Source organism: Vitis riparia, chromosome 18, assembly GCF_004353265.1.
Source record: "Vitis riparia cultivar Riparia Gloire de Montpellier isolate 1030 chromosome 18, EGFV_Vit.rip_1.0, whole genome shotgun sequence".
Classification (NCBI taxonomy): Eukaryota; Viridiplantae; Streptophyta; class Magnoliopsida; order Vitales; family Vitaceae; genus Vitis; species Vitis riparia.
This window is the reverse complement of record NC_048448.1, coordinates 14,330,391-14,345,604: the sequence shown is the minus strand read 5'-3', so window position 1 is coordinate 14,345,604 and position 15,214 is coordinate 14,330,391. Positions and strand designations below refer to the sequence as shown.

General features: G+C 30.4%; 1 pseudogene; it reads right to left on the bottom strand.

Moving 5' to 3' along the window:
• Nucleotides 1–2,087: 2,087 nt before the first annotated feature.
• LOC117905446 lies at nt 2,088–9,245 on the bottom strand (annotated as a pseudogene).
• Between the last annotated feature and the right edge of the window lie 5,969 nt (nt 9,246–15,214).

Here is a 15,214-nt window from a genome sequence, read left to right as displayed (position 1 = left end):
AACGTACTTAGCAATCTTATGACAAAAACTCCAACCATTTAAGAGACTAAGCAATTAGTTGAAACAGCCAAATGAGCAAATATTCAGCACGCAGAAGCTGTTCTCATAAATTAGGCATCATGCCCAAGATATCAATATTTGCATCATGCAGAATATAATTCTATAATTCGATAATGCACTCGATATCATGGACACATCCTTTTGATAAAATAGCCAGAAGAGGTATGCATTAATTACCCACAACCAAAGTAAAGAAGGCAACTTGAAACAAAGAAACTTCTTCACTCATGTTCCTTTTCCCCTGTTCAGATACTAGAAAATCTACAGAAAAAGGTATACTAATAAAACGCTATTCGATCAACCAAACAAGCTCGTCATCTGCCAACCTTGGTTATACATTTATGCAAAAAATACATAGAAAAAATCTAGATGGCATAAGATTGTCTGAAAGATGACCATAACCTTTACATATACAAATTTGAATACGATGACAAAATTGAAGGATTCAAGTGTGAAGCTCAAGTGCAGAGTATTTTAGTTGTATTTGTTACTTCACAAAACAAACTTTTATCTGATCTATTGCATGGTCACTTATGAATCTCAACAACAATATGAGAAAAAGTGCTAAACATTAACTGGATCCTTTCATAAACACTCAAATATACAAGAAAAATAAAAGAGAGTAAATTCAAGGCGAACCAAATCATTCATCACATGTAAGAGCTCAGCTTCTGGATATATAGCTAAGTGCAAACACCTCGTGATCATCCTAGAAATTCCACACGAAACCTGCAAACACCTTGTGATCATCCTCAAAATTCCACACGCAGTATCATTGTATATAAGGCAGACATGTCTACTATAACCATCCATGAAATACAAGGAAGATGATAAGAAGAACGCTTCCATATACCATGATTATAAAGGATTATTCTTTTATTTTGAAGGCCAGCCTTAAAAAGAAGCAGATTAGGTAGAGAGTACACTCAAAAAATTGTGGCATATTAAACTCCACCTATCAGAATGTACGACACTGCTCCAATAGAAGGTGCCAAGATTCTGTATAATATGAAGCCTAAGGAAATGGAGACATTGTTTCATCCAAAGAAATTAATGAGAAGCTGCTTTGAACTCACAGGTTTTAGGTCACCATTACATGACAGACTCGATATCTTCCTTGCAGATGAAATAAAGTTGAGTGTAACTGTAACTGTAACTCTCCTGGTTGGCTCTTATAGCAACACTTTCTGCTGTTGCTGACCCCTGCCTGGCAACCGCTTTGACCACCTCCATGAATGTACTATAATGTGCTGATGTAGAATGGCTCTTATATCTATATTTGATATTTACTATCATCTTCTCATAACACTATGATTTCTTAAGCTCATCAGGATTAGCTTTTCAAACCAAACTATCAAACCAAAAAAAAAAAAAAAAGGCTCCAGAAAACATGTGATTGTGTCGAATTTGGGAAAAAGAAATGAAAATCAGGGACAAAGAACTTTAGTAAACAGACCCTACCATATCAATTAGGCCTTGTTTGTTACAAGTTTTTGTTTTTTAACTTTAGAGAGAAGCCAAAGTCAAAAGCATCATTTTCAAAGATCAGTACTAGTATCGTAAAAGTTTCATCAAACATAAAATAGTTTCCCCTATAAGCTCAAATAAAGCTGCAAAATCCATTTTCCTAATTTCCATATTAAGTTATTTTTTAAGTCATAGGCTCTTTAAAAAAAAAAAAACATTAGCCAAATAAATATAAAAACTTACTGAGCTTTAAAAAATACCTATGGCTTCTTTTTGTGATATAGAAACAGTTCTCAAATTCCATGAAATCAGATAATTTTTTCAGTCCTTTACGCGATGAGAGTTGCCCTCTTTGGTAATGGTCCATTGCTAATGGTGGATCAGACACCCAAAACAAGAAGGGAAACCATTTAACACCCATTTTGGTAGGAGTTCCTGTGTCTTGAAACCTCATCTTTCATAATCATGGATTCTTGTTTACTCTCTTTTGCTTACACATTATTCTCTTCTTCTTAAACATGTAATATTTGTCTCACTAATAAGACAAACTACATAATTGCCTATATTTTCGAGCGAATTTGCAGGACATTGCCGTTTATTTTTCCAACAAGTAATCCGAAAGGAATAGCATTTCCCTCATTTGGAGAAAATATCACCTTCATTGTTCAGAACCCAAATGCAGATAAGTTTCAAAAACCAAAAATATCTTCGGGAAAAAGCAAGTGAGGCCAGAGAATTCACCACTGTTGTCCGCAATTCCATATCAAAACAGTAGACAAAGACGTGAATAAATGGTTACAAATAACAAATTGAAGACAAAAACAATTAAAATCATCAAAACAAACTCTCACTAGGCACCCATGTTTTTAGAGCTGGATGGGTGACTGAACCGGTTGACGGTTCATTAGTCGGACCGGTGACGTCATAAATAATAATTTATATATTATATAAAATTTTGAATAATTATAAGAAATTAAAATTATATATAATTAAAATTTTAAATAAGATTTTATTTTTATATTTAACATGTCAAATAAAACAACTAAGAAAAATATAAATATATTATCTTAGGAAACATTGTCGTTTTGGTGTAAAATGCATCAAAATGTTTTTTTGATTTAAAAAAAAAAAGTTGAACTTAGCGGTTTGCCAGTTTGATCGCTAGTTCAACCAGTTCGATTCCGATTCAACCCTTGACCAATTCAATTAGTTGGACTGAATCGGAATCGTAACCGCTCGTTGATCGGACTAACCAATCTGGTCTAGTTTTTAAAACCATGTTAGACATTCTCATTCAAAAAAGGAATAACCGATTAAAAGGGACATAATTTTCTTAAAATTACGTCATTGGAGAGCTCTAAAATCTAGGTTTTTCCCTCTCTCTCAAACTCACCCTTTCTTTCACTCTCTAAAACTCAGCGAAGATGATGCACTTTGACTTCCGTGTTCTGTACAGTTGGTTCTTTCTTCCATATTTGGTTCTCGAGAAAGGGCGAGAAAATCAGAAAATACAAACAGGAAATCAAAAGTATGTTGACCAGATATTGAATTTTGGCCTCAAAACCACCTCAACAAACACTCCATGATATTTAAAAAAAAAAAAAAGTTAGATATAAGCAAGGAGGAAAATATCGGGAGGAGTCGACACGATATTTTGTGGAGAAAAATCGGAGAGAAGATATTTCCGTAAATATCGCCAAAATATCGGCGATATATCGGTTCGGGGAGATATATCGGAGATTTTTAAAAAAAATCGTATCTGGTGACAAAATATCGGTGATATATCGGTGATATATCGAAGATATATCGCTGATTTTTTGGTGATATTTCCCCTCCTTCATGCAACGTGATCTGACGGCCCAGATCACGCTCGTGTTGATCCGACGGCCTAGATGTGATTCCAATGGTAATATGGCGATCCAACGGCCCGATTGCTCCCAATTTTTTATCCAACGACCAAAATTGATTTTCAACGGTAAATTAATGGTCCAACGGCTATCTTGGCCCAAATTTCTTCTATAAATAACCCAAATTTCATTTATTTCATCCATTTTTGCTTTCATTCTTCATTTGCTCTCTCATTACTCCAATTTTTATTAAGGTTGCTCAATTATTTAATCATTTTAAGGTATATTTGTTTTAAATTATAATTAATTTTGTTTATAATTGTAATTAATTCATGTATTTTCAATTAATTAGTATGTTTGCAATATGGATGATTTAATGCTATTTTACATTCAATTGTAATTAATTTTTATATTTTTATTGAATTAACTTAGGTTAATTTGATTATTTAATTATAAATTGATATGTTTATTTTAGATGATTATTTGTGATTTATTTTCACATTTAGAATTAAATTAAACTAATTAACTTAGCTAAATTATTTAAATAATTTAATTAACATGCTAAATTATTTAATTAATTTAATTAACATGAACTAGTATATTTTGAATATGAAATATATTTATTTAATGAATTTAATGTGTACAAATTATTGATATTTAATGAAATGAAATATTTTATGTGACTTTATAATGAGAACAATTACAAAATTAACATTTCTTATAGATCGACATGATATAATTACATCTAATATCGCAAATTATATCATATATATATATATATATATATATATATATATATATATATATATATATATATATATATATATCACATTTTGCAATAAAACAACTTTAAAATGTCAATTATACTTCTAATTATATTATTATGAGGTTTTCCTTGCATTTCCATGAGTTTTTAACAATTTTAAGTCTACTGATATTTTTTTCTAGAATATCCGCCGATATATCTCCGATATATCCGTAAAATCGAAGTACCGATATATCCGTGATTACCGATATTTTTATCCTTGGATATAAGGTAGAAATATATAATTAAAATATTATAGTCCATGATTACTAATTGGCCTTGGAAAACACAAGATAATCATTTTTCTTTTGTAAATTAGTCCAAAGACACTAAAACATCATTTGAATGACCCTAAGTTGCAGTAAATTCATATGCATAGCTTAAATGATATATTTCAACACTAAAGCTTATGAAAGTTAATCCTGTTATACAGAATTTCTCCCATAAGAGGAGAATAAAGAGAGTATGCATGTGAATTGTGATGCACATAAGTCAAACATTATATATAAACCATGGTAATAAAGAAAACAATTAGCAAAAATTTTAATTGGGTTTAAAAAACACTTATGACTTTCCAAAAGTTAATTCAAATGACAACTAAGTACAAGCCTCCCAAAAGTCAATTATTTTTTAAAGTAAATGAGAGTAAAATTATTAATAAAAATGACTATATAATAATAATAAAAAGAGGGTGCAAATAATGGCATTCTATTTTTATAATTAAATAATAATCCAAAATAATGTTTATGAAGTTTTATTCTACCTATTTTATGTGATCGTGCTTTTATGACTACTCTTCAGTATAAGTTAGGTTAAAAACGAGGAAAAATAGTTATGAATTGTTATAATAGATGACATATTAGCTATCAAGAGCAATGAGTTCTTAAGCCTAGATATTGAAGGTGACTAAAAAATAGTCATGGATTGTTATAATAAAAAAAATAATATTCTTAGTTCTATTATGTTATTAATAGAGAATATTTGAAAATTATCTACAATATTTCTCTTACCCATCAAAATTAAAAGATTCTACTGTCTTTCATACATCCTCTATTTTACCTATTATACATCCTCTATTTTACCTATTAAACTATAGCTTTTTACCAATTCTCATACATCCTCCCACTAGAGTTGTGTTCTTTAATAGAAAATGCATCTATATAATTAAGTATTTCTTCACCAACATATTATGATACAAATTTGTCAACCAATAAAATACTATGTCATATCATTTAGTATAATAGCACACATAATATTTAAATTTTTAAACCAAGTTGTAGTATCAATTGGAAATATAATCAATTTGCCTATCCTTAATTTAAATGTGGATAGAGTAGGGAAGGCGATGGACTGTTCTCTTGATACCATTTTAGCTTATGATCAATTGAATAGGTAATACAATAATTTGAGCTAAAAGCATATGTATCAAGTTTACCTCAAAGAATGTCATAAGGCTTGGCTTGTTCCCTACTGGTGGTGTCAGATCGCATACAATGTGCGCCATAGGCAACTTAGCAGAGGCACCATCATGTGCATGATGTCAATGGACAACTTCAATCATCCATGCACCACCAAGTTTTTCATATGGACGAGAATATGGATCAAAATAGAAGTATGAAATTGGATTACCAAAAGAATCTTTGACACGATAGAATCTGACATCACTATTCCAAACCTGATGAACAACAACCACATATTAGCTTATACGAAGATGATCTTTTTAGGTAACAAGGAAAGCATAAAAGAACCAACTTAAATATATAACTAGAGCCACGTATATCATCGACTGATTCCATATCAACTCCAAATAGCATCTTAACAAGATTGAAAAGACCATCCATAACTTTTGGCAATGCAAAAAAAGGGCATAGTTCTTCCTGTTGAAGTTTAAAACAAAAAGTAAATAAGTTTTTCCTTGTGAAAGACTTATGCAACTAAGAAAAGAATCCCACGAAATAAATAAATAAATAAGTTGCATATATTACACTAAGATACATAGGATATGAAGCATTACTTGTATGATTACCGATTACACATTTTTAAGAAAATTATTTTAGATGAGAACCTTATAATGATAAATTATGTCTATTTGGATCAATTTTTGAGAAGAAAAATACTCTTTTTTAAGTTTTTGGCTAATTTGACTCAAAAGGCTTATGACTCAAAAAAAAATAATGTGAAAATTTAAAAAATGTTATTTCTTGTAGAAGCTCTATTTTAGTTTATAAAAAGAAAGAAAAAAAGATATGATGTTTTATAAAAATTTTACAATATCAATGTTATCCTTTAAAATTTATGACTCAACTTGTACTTCTACGTTAACTTTTAAATGTCTCATCAAGTTAAAACAAAAGAATAAAGAAAAGGGAAAACATTATTTCTAAAGCAAATATGAAATAATAAAATGTTAGTCTTGGAATCTAACCAATATTGGAGAAAATATCAAAGCTATGATACACTACATTCAAGAAATACATGGGTAGTCTATGGGTGGAGAAGTGGTGTAAGTGGTTGTTTGTGTGTGTGTGTTAGGGATGGCAATGGGGCGGGTTTTTTCGGGTACACGCCCCGCCCTGTCCCTAATGGGACGGGGTTTAAATTTAATAAACGGGTTTGGGACGGGTATGTGATTTTTTTTTAAACCTAGGGCGGGTTCGGGTATTGCCCCATCCTACCCCGCCCCGTCCCGCTCCGCCCCGTCCCGCCCCGTTTACATATAAAATTAATTTTAATTCAACGAGCTTAAATTCCACCCAAGAATCCCTCTTCCCAAACCCAGAAACCCTACCATCTTTCCTCCACGAAAGCTCTCAAAACTCCACCCATTCAAATCTGTCCAAGAACAATTTGATCACCAGCCTCTTACTCGGTCAACACCCAGATGGGAAAACATGCTTTCCACTGCAGCAAGCTTGTACCCTCTCTATGTCACTACTGGAGGGGTTGTTGCATGTGTGAAGCCATCTATTTTCGCTTGGTTTGTGGCGAGAAGCCCAACTTCTTATAGCTTATCACTTGGGTTAATTATGTTGTCCATGGGTATCACATTGAAGCTCAGGGACTTCTTCAATTTATTGATCCAGAGGCCTTTTTCTGTGAGTTTTTTATGGTTGGAGTTTTTGGGTGTTTTGGTATTTGATTGTTTTTTAGACATGATGCTTTGGAGTTGCATTACAATCTGGGATTGTTTTGTGGGATTTGAGAAATGGCTGTGATTGCATTTTTGGATGTTTGGCAGCGCAATGTTCTCTTTTTCTGTTTTTAATTTTTAATTTTTTTTTTAAAAAAGAAAAAGCTAAACGGGACGGGGATGTGAATTGTTTTTAATAAACGGGGCGGGGTTGGGATGGGGGCGACCCGTCCCGAACCCGCCCCGTTGCCATTCCTAGTGTGTGTGCTCATGCCGTGAATGAGAGATCTGACCTCATTTATGCCAAGCTTTGACTCACGAAGCCTCTCGCTCCAAAATTTGATGTCCCAATGGCTCAACTCATTAGACTCCACTGCACCTTGATTTTTATAGAAACTCTTTACATCCTCTAAATCTAAAAAAAAACAAAGAAATTGTCGATGTCAAATTTTTTGGGCAACTTAATAAACCTTTCCTAGGAAAAATGTTGCATCAAGAACAAAAGTTGGAATTGTCATCCTAAGATCCAAGAAATATTAGAAAAATCAAGTCCTAAAATCTTTCAAAACAAATGCTACCAGAATATATATAAATGCATATCTACATAAGTTAAGCTAATGATTTCTCATAAATATATATATATATATTTTATATAACTTTGAAACTAAAGCATAATAAAAATATTTAAAATAGGTCATTCTCCAATTTGCTCTTAGTTATGCAAAACATGAACAACAAACTCAATTAAGCCGCATCTAATTTCATTATGTCCATATGGAAACTTATTCCCAACATAACAATCAAGTAAGTTTGTATCCTTCAACATAAAATTAATGCAATTTTATAAGACCATAATCCCAAAGTCATGTCAGTCTTTTCCAAGTAAAGGAAAACTCTTTTACTTGATACCAAATGAAAATATTAGTAAAAAGGTATATTTCAGGCACTACCTTGAACTGCAGCATTCCATGAAGCACTGCGAAGATTTTCTAGAAGCTCTTCTGCCTTATCAATATTAGCCATTTTGGTTGTCATGCTTAGCTGACCAAAATATTTTTTAGTAACCCTATGAAAGATATGTAGTTTTCAAAGAATATGCTCTTACCTCTGCATAGTTATTGTAGCCAAGAAGTTTAGCCTTTTCCAATCTAAGCTTTAGAATTTGGTCAATAATTTTTGTATTATCCAAATCTCCACCGAAGGCATGAGTTACATGAGCACGATAAAATTCCTCACGCAGAGAATGGTTTTGAGCATGTTGCATAACAGAAAGAAAGCATGAATCGTCCAATGTAAGAATCCGAGGCCCATTCTCAGCAATAGCGTTTTCATGCCCCTGAAATGATTATGGAGATGCATAAAGCAAAAAAGAGAAAATAATTAATTGCAAACCCTATTGAAGTTGAGGATGAATACCTTAGAAGTTGCTTTTTGGGCAACTAACCCAAGAGTAGTAGTAGATGACCCTTCAATATCTTTCTTATTTGTTATCAATTTTTCAAACTTGATTGTGGCATCCATTACATTCTCAGCAAATTTTTTAGAGAGCTTTTCCAACTCCTGTGGAATCAACTCATGGTTAAAGCAAAAAACACAACCAATCTGAAATTAATAAAACAAGCGTCAAATCATTAATGACCTTATTAAAACGAGTTCAAATTCATCCATGGTGTTTAAATTAAATACAAAAAAAAATAAAAATTAACTACACAACTTTTGAGTTAACTATATTTTTCAAAAAAAAAAATAAAAAACAAAAAGGAGAGCATAAGGATAAAAACAAAAACTTATTGTTATTAGTGCACACTTGTTCAATCTTGTTAAATAGTTCTCTTTTATCATCTTCAAGAGAAACACCATTCAAAATCGGTATATATTGACAAGTGGTGAGGGAGATATATTGATGTGAGAAAAATAATAAAAATAAATGACACATGTACTTATTAACGGGTGGTATTAAATTGGTGTGTACTTTGTCTTTTACTTTTGAGGGTAATTATGGAGCAAATTTGAAAACACTATTGGAGTGCATGAATAGACAATATTTTTTCTCAATTTACACCAAAATTAAAAAGAAAAAAGTAAAATTCCAAAATCTCATATTTTTTGTAGTTGGTGTATGGTTAGATGATTTTCCCAAATACAAATAGTAAAAGGGGCTCTTAAACAACTTGTTATAACTTCTCAATAAACTTCTTATGTAATGAACCTTGCAATCATGCTTAAAATATCAAATTAATGAAATTAGAGGAGTTATCATTAGTGTAATAACCATAATTTATTATCATCAAAACATTTTTAAAGGAACCATTGGGCTAACATGTTGGAATAAGATATTAAATAGTGAAAACAACGTCACCTTAACATTACTCATTTGCATTAACACCACTCATCTACATCTTTGCATGCATTGCACTTGTCCTCTTACTACTAGAAAATAAAATGAGCGGTGTCAAAACTAAATGTCCTAAAAGATAGAGGTTTCAAATATGTTATGATTCCAAAAAAGAGTTGATAACTAAATGTCTTCAAAGATAAAAAGGTTTCAAATAAGTCATATCCCACATCGAATAGGGGAGAAAGTTTTTGACGTTATATAAGTATGAATTTATCTTAATCATGTTGACGAGTTTTAAAGTCGTGAGGGTCCCTTTAACTCCAGAGTAGACAATATCTACATAGTCGAGTGTGGGTCATTCAGTGTGGGAGTTTGATTGGTTTGTTTGTTTAGCCCCAAAATCCTGTGGGACCCTTTTGGGTTCAAAGTAAACAATATCTACATAGTTGAAAGTCAATCATTACATAAGACGTTACTTAATACCATATTATGAATTTTGTTTGCCAATATATATATAAATATTGGTACTTCATCAATTGTTAATTTATATTTCCTTAGATCCTTAAGGATGTATAAAAAAGTCACCATATTATGCACTTAGTGAAGTTATTAATTTAATATAATGGTCCGAGTTAGGGCCATAATATTTTATTATTTAAACAATATTATAAATTTATTAAATATTTATTTATCAAGGTTTTACTATACATAAAAGTATAAAGATTCATTCGAATTTGTAAACTTTTCTTTTTCCAAAATACCCCTTTCATATTAACTATATCCATATAATGTTCCTATTTCATACATTAAATCAATATTAAAATAATTAACATTAACAATGTTATTTAATTATATATATAATTATATTAACAGAGACACAAGAGTTCTCTAACACATTTAGCAAGTCAATGGTAAGGGTATTCCTCTATCCTTAAACTAGTATTAGAGGAGACGGTACCAAATTAGAAGTCTTAAAGTCAACAGAGAATAGGCTTTTGATAACCCGAACAAAAATGCGCTCCAAAGAGTAAGGTGATAGGTCGACTTTGTCAAACTAGAAGGATTCTAGAATAGTAGAATACAAACCAAAGTTTACTTCCTTAACCACTCTCACAATAAATAAGAGTGTGTTTAGTAGTGATTCTTCAAAGCATTTGTAATATTTTTAGTACTTGAAAGATAAAAAATTTCAAGTGTTAAAAATGCTTGAAACGCTTCCTAAAATCATATGGGAATAGATTCTAAGTCATCCAAAATCTTCGAAAATTCGAAAGAAATGCCAAATAATAAGCAACCATAATGGAAAAGACAAAAATAAGGCAAAAAAAATGGAAGAGTGAATGTAAGAACTCGTTCTTTTAAAAGGCATTCGAGGTGCGACTTTTGGCATAGTTAGACCTTCCTATTTGAGAAAATAAAGGTTAATCTTAATAAAGAAAGCATCCAAGAGGGGAAATGGATTGGGTTTTTAAAAATCTTTTTCAAATACCATAAATTCAAGCAAAAGAAATACAAATATAAAGAGATAGGGTTAAAAGAAGCAAACTCATAATTTATAGTGGTTAGACACCCTTTGCCTATGTCCACTCTCCTCAAACTCTTAACCGAGTGAGAGTTCCACTAAACTTGAAGCTTCAATCAAGCTTCCAACACCTTTACACTTGGATTCCGACTCCAATGGGCTCTTATACAATCCCTTCAACTCTCCACTCACTTAAAGTTTCTAACACTCAAATAACAAGCTCAAATTTCTCAACCTAGCTCAACAATGGCTCAAATACAACTAAAAGTTAGGATGAATTACAAAAGTGCACTAAATAATAAGCAAATGGAGATTTAATGCACCAAGAAAAGAATGAGAGCTTTTAAGGCAAGAACAAGTAGGTAAACAAATAAATACAGGTGTTCTCTTCCTTATAAATAAAGTGGAGCTCTCAATTTATAGGTTTCTAGCCTCGAGAGCCAAAATGCCAAAAAGACAGCCTCAACCGGTCGAGATGGTAGTCGACCGGTTCACTAGTCATTGGGCATTAAATGCATGGCAAGTGACCGTTAGGCCTCGACCAATCCTCAACTGAACCTCAATCAAAACTCGACCAGGAAGACATATCCCTCGACTGGGAAAGAAAGGCTACTAGAAGAGAGAAGATTTTTGCATCTCTCAACCGAACCTCGATTGGGAATGGTCGATTGGTTGACCAATACCCCTAACCGATTGAGCAAGTTCACTAGTGCTTCGATCGGTTCATCAATTTTGTCTAAAAACTTATCTTTTTTTGGTATTTTTGCTTCTAACATTTAGGTAAGGTCTTTAGGTAAATTAATATGTCAATTTTGAAATGTTTTGCCTAAGGTTCATTTGATAAAACTCGGGTTTCGATGGAAATGTTACTTTAATGCATAAACCGAGTTTTCAAAGGTGCATGAAATGATATGAAAATCCTAAGTACACCCATGCATTCATCTTACATATGTTTCCTGTGATTAAAAGGTCTTCCAAAAGTCTTGATTGCAACATCCATTGGATTCTTTAATGAATTTCCAAATTAACACCTAAAATTTTTTATAATTCAAACTAATTAACAACTTAACCATGGTTTGTTATCATCAAAACATGATTAGGAGAACCCTTGGTCTAACACCACTCTTTTTCAATCCATAAAATACCCTGATTCTCCCAATTTTTTTCTAGAGTTTGAAATCTCAAAAACTAGAATCCTTGACTCATTTGGAAAAATATACCTTAGTCTATTATTTGGCTCCATGGCTAACTTGATTGTTAGAGAGGGTGGGCTTATGTAGTACATGCCTTTTCACATTTCTATTTTTCTCATACATAGGAGGAAAATGATGCATAGTTGGACCTTAGCAAAAAGAGAAAACAACAATGTCAAATATCTTTTTAAAGGAAGTGATTTTAAAGGAAAAAAAAATCTAGAAGATATAACATGGGTCATGCCATGTTTTACTCTGGATCATCACAAATCTCCCTTCCATTAAATTACTCTACGTTTGATTTAAGACTTAGTTGATTAAAAGGGATGAAACAATTCCAAATTTATAAATCTAATAATCAATTGGTTAAAAATGATGAAATCATCTCCAAAATTATAAATATTAACCATTCTCATGGTTTTATTTATAAAGTAACTCATTTTTTTTTACATAAATACCTTTTATTGTTTCAAATATTTACATGCAGTTTAAAAAAAGGTTTGTTTTTACAAGAAAAAAATGATGACATTTTTTTCAAAACGAGATAAAAAAATGATGAAGAATTAAACTTTCAAATTTGAGTTTTCAATGACTCTTTTAATCAAATAACCCTAAATCTAATACATCTCATGTTTGAACTCGAAAAGTAACTCATTTTGACATAAATACCCTTCAATATTTCAAGTATTTACACCTAAGCTTTAAAAAAGAAAAGGTTATTTTTATAACAAAAAATGAGGGTATTTTTGTTTAAAATGGGTATTTTTTAGGATTTCAAAAAATGTGGAGGATTAAATTTACATATTAGGGATTATTTGATTTCTTTTAGGGTTATTTGGACAGGTGGGTCAAGATACTCATCAAATTGCAAAAACAACTCTCTTATTAATTTTGTTAAAATTTGACCACATTGGACAAGTTTACTCTTTTGTTTTGTTTCCCTCCAAAAGCATATCTTTTTCCCTCTCATTTTTTTCATCCACTTTAATCTCTTTTCCCAAAAAATCCAACATAAGTTATATAATTTCGTCTTTAACTTCGTGGTGTTTTTTTTTTTTGAATATAAAAAATCAAATATTTTGGGTTTTTCTATTCGACTAAAAGTAATATGTTAATATAAACCAACATAATCAAATTAAATCTATTGATAAGAAGTTCATTTTAATTATGTTAGTTAATATCAATATGTTAGTTTTAGCTGAATAAAAATGGAAAATAAGAAGAATCTTAGAAGAATAAAAACATGAGAAAACTTCGTTGTCTGATTTTTTATATGGATAAGACTTTACTATTCAATCCATTCATATCTTCTAAGGTTTAATCTTTCTGAAAAATGAAATAGTAATAGCAGAGGTGATAGAAATGGGTAAGAAATGATAGAAAAATGATGTTTTTAAAGGGATTAAAGAATGATAAAAATGTCTCCAATGGGTTGTTTAATCTTTAATATTATGGAAGTTCATATGATTCGCAACAAACCCTAACCAAGAACAAAGAGAAAAGTGGAAAATGAAAAGAATCTTAGAGAAGAAAGACATGCGAAAACTTCGCTATCTAATTTTTTATATGGATAAGACTTTACCATTCAATTTATTCATATCTACTAAGGTTTAATCTTTCTGAAAAATGAAATAGCAATAGCAAAGGTGATAGAAATGGGAGGAAAATGGGTAAGAAATGATAGAAAAATGATATTTTTAAAGGGATTAAAGAATGATAAAAATGTCTCAAATGGGTTGTTTAATCTTTAACATTATGGAAGTTCATATGAATCGCAACAAACCCTAACCAAGAACAAAGAGAAAAATGGAAAATGAGAAGAATCTTAGAGAAGAAAGACATGCGAAAACTTCTCTAACTGATTTTTTATATGGATAAGACTTTACTATTCAATCCATTCATATATGCTAACGTATAATCTTACTGAAAAATGAAATAGCAATAGTAAAGGTGATAGAAATGGGAGAAAAATGGGTAAGAAATGATAGAAAGATGATGTTTTTAAAGGGATTAAAGAATGATAAAAATGTCAAATAGGGTTGTTTATGTGAAAAATTTAAGAAAGGAGGTTAGTTTTTCAATTTCAAACCTATTTTAACCCTTAACCCTTCATGTAAGGGATAACCAATTAAAAGGATGAATTCATCCCCACTTTAGAAAACTAAGGGCCTGTTTGGTGGTATTTTAATTTTTTTTTTTTTAAAAACTGCTTTCAAAATAGAGAACAAAAAATTGTTTTTAAAAATAAGAGTGTTTGGCAAGATGTTTTAAAAAATGGTTTTTTAAAACAAAAATCAAAAACTTGTTTAGATAAAAAAATTGTATTGTTTTTAAAAACAATGCCTTACTTTTATTTTATAAATTTAATTTATAATAATATGAAATTTAATTTAATTTTATAAATAATAAATTAAGTTTTTTTATTACATATGCACGTATTTAGTACTTAATTTTGAATATAATATTTTAGAATGTTTTGATTTGATCTACAATGAATTGAATCGATTTTTTTATTGAAAATTATTCTTAAAAATTAAAGGTTTTATTAAATAATTTAAATTATTAATTATATCTTACTTAATTTTTAATCTATTTACCTGATGAGAAAATTTTAAAAGAATAAAAAATAAAAAAGGATAGTTGTGTGTATAGGATAAATAGTAAAGTCATTACTTATGATATATAAGTTTTCCTTTATTAATTTTTTCAATGATTAGATTTTTTTTTTGAGTTCCAAATTATTTTTAAAAATTGTTTAACTCATTAATAAATTCAATAAAAAATGTCACTTGATTTGAAGTTCATTTTTGTAGTAGAAAAAATTATAAAAGCATAATTATGTGCAAAAAATA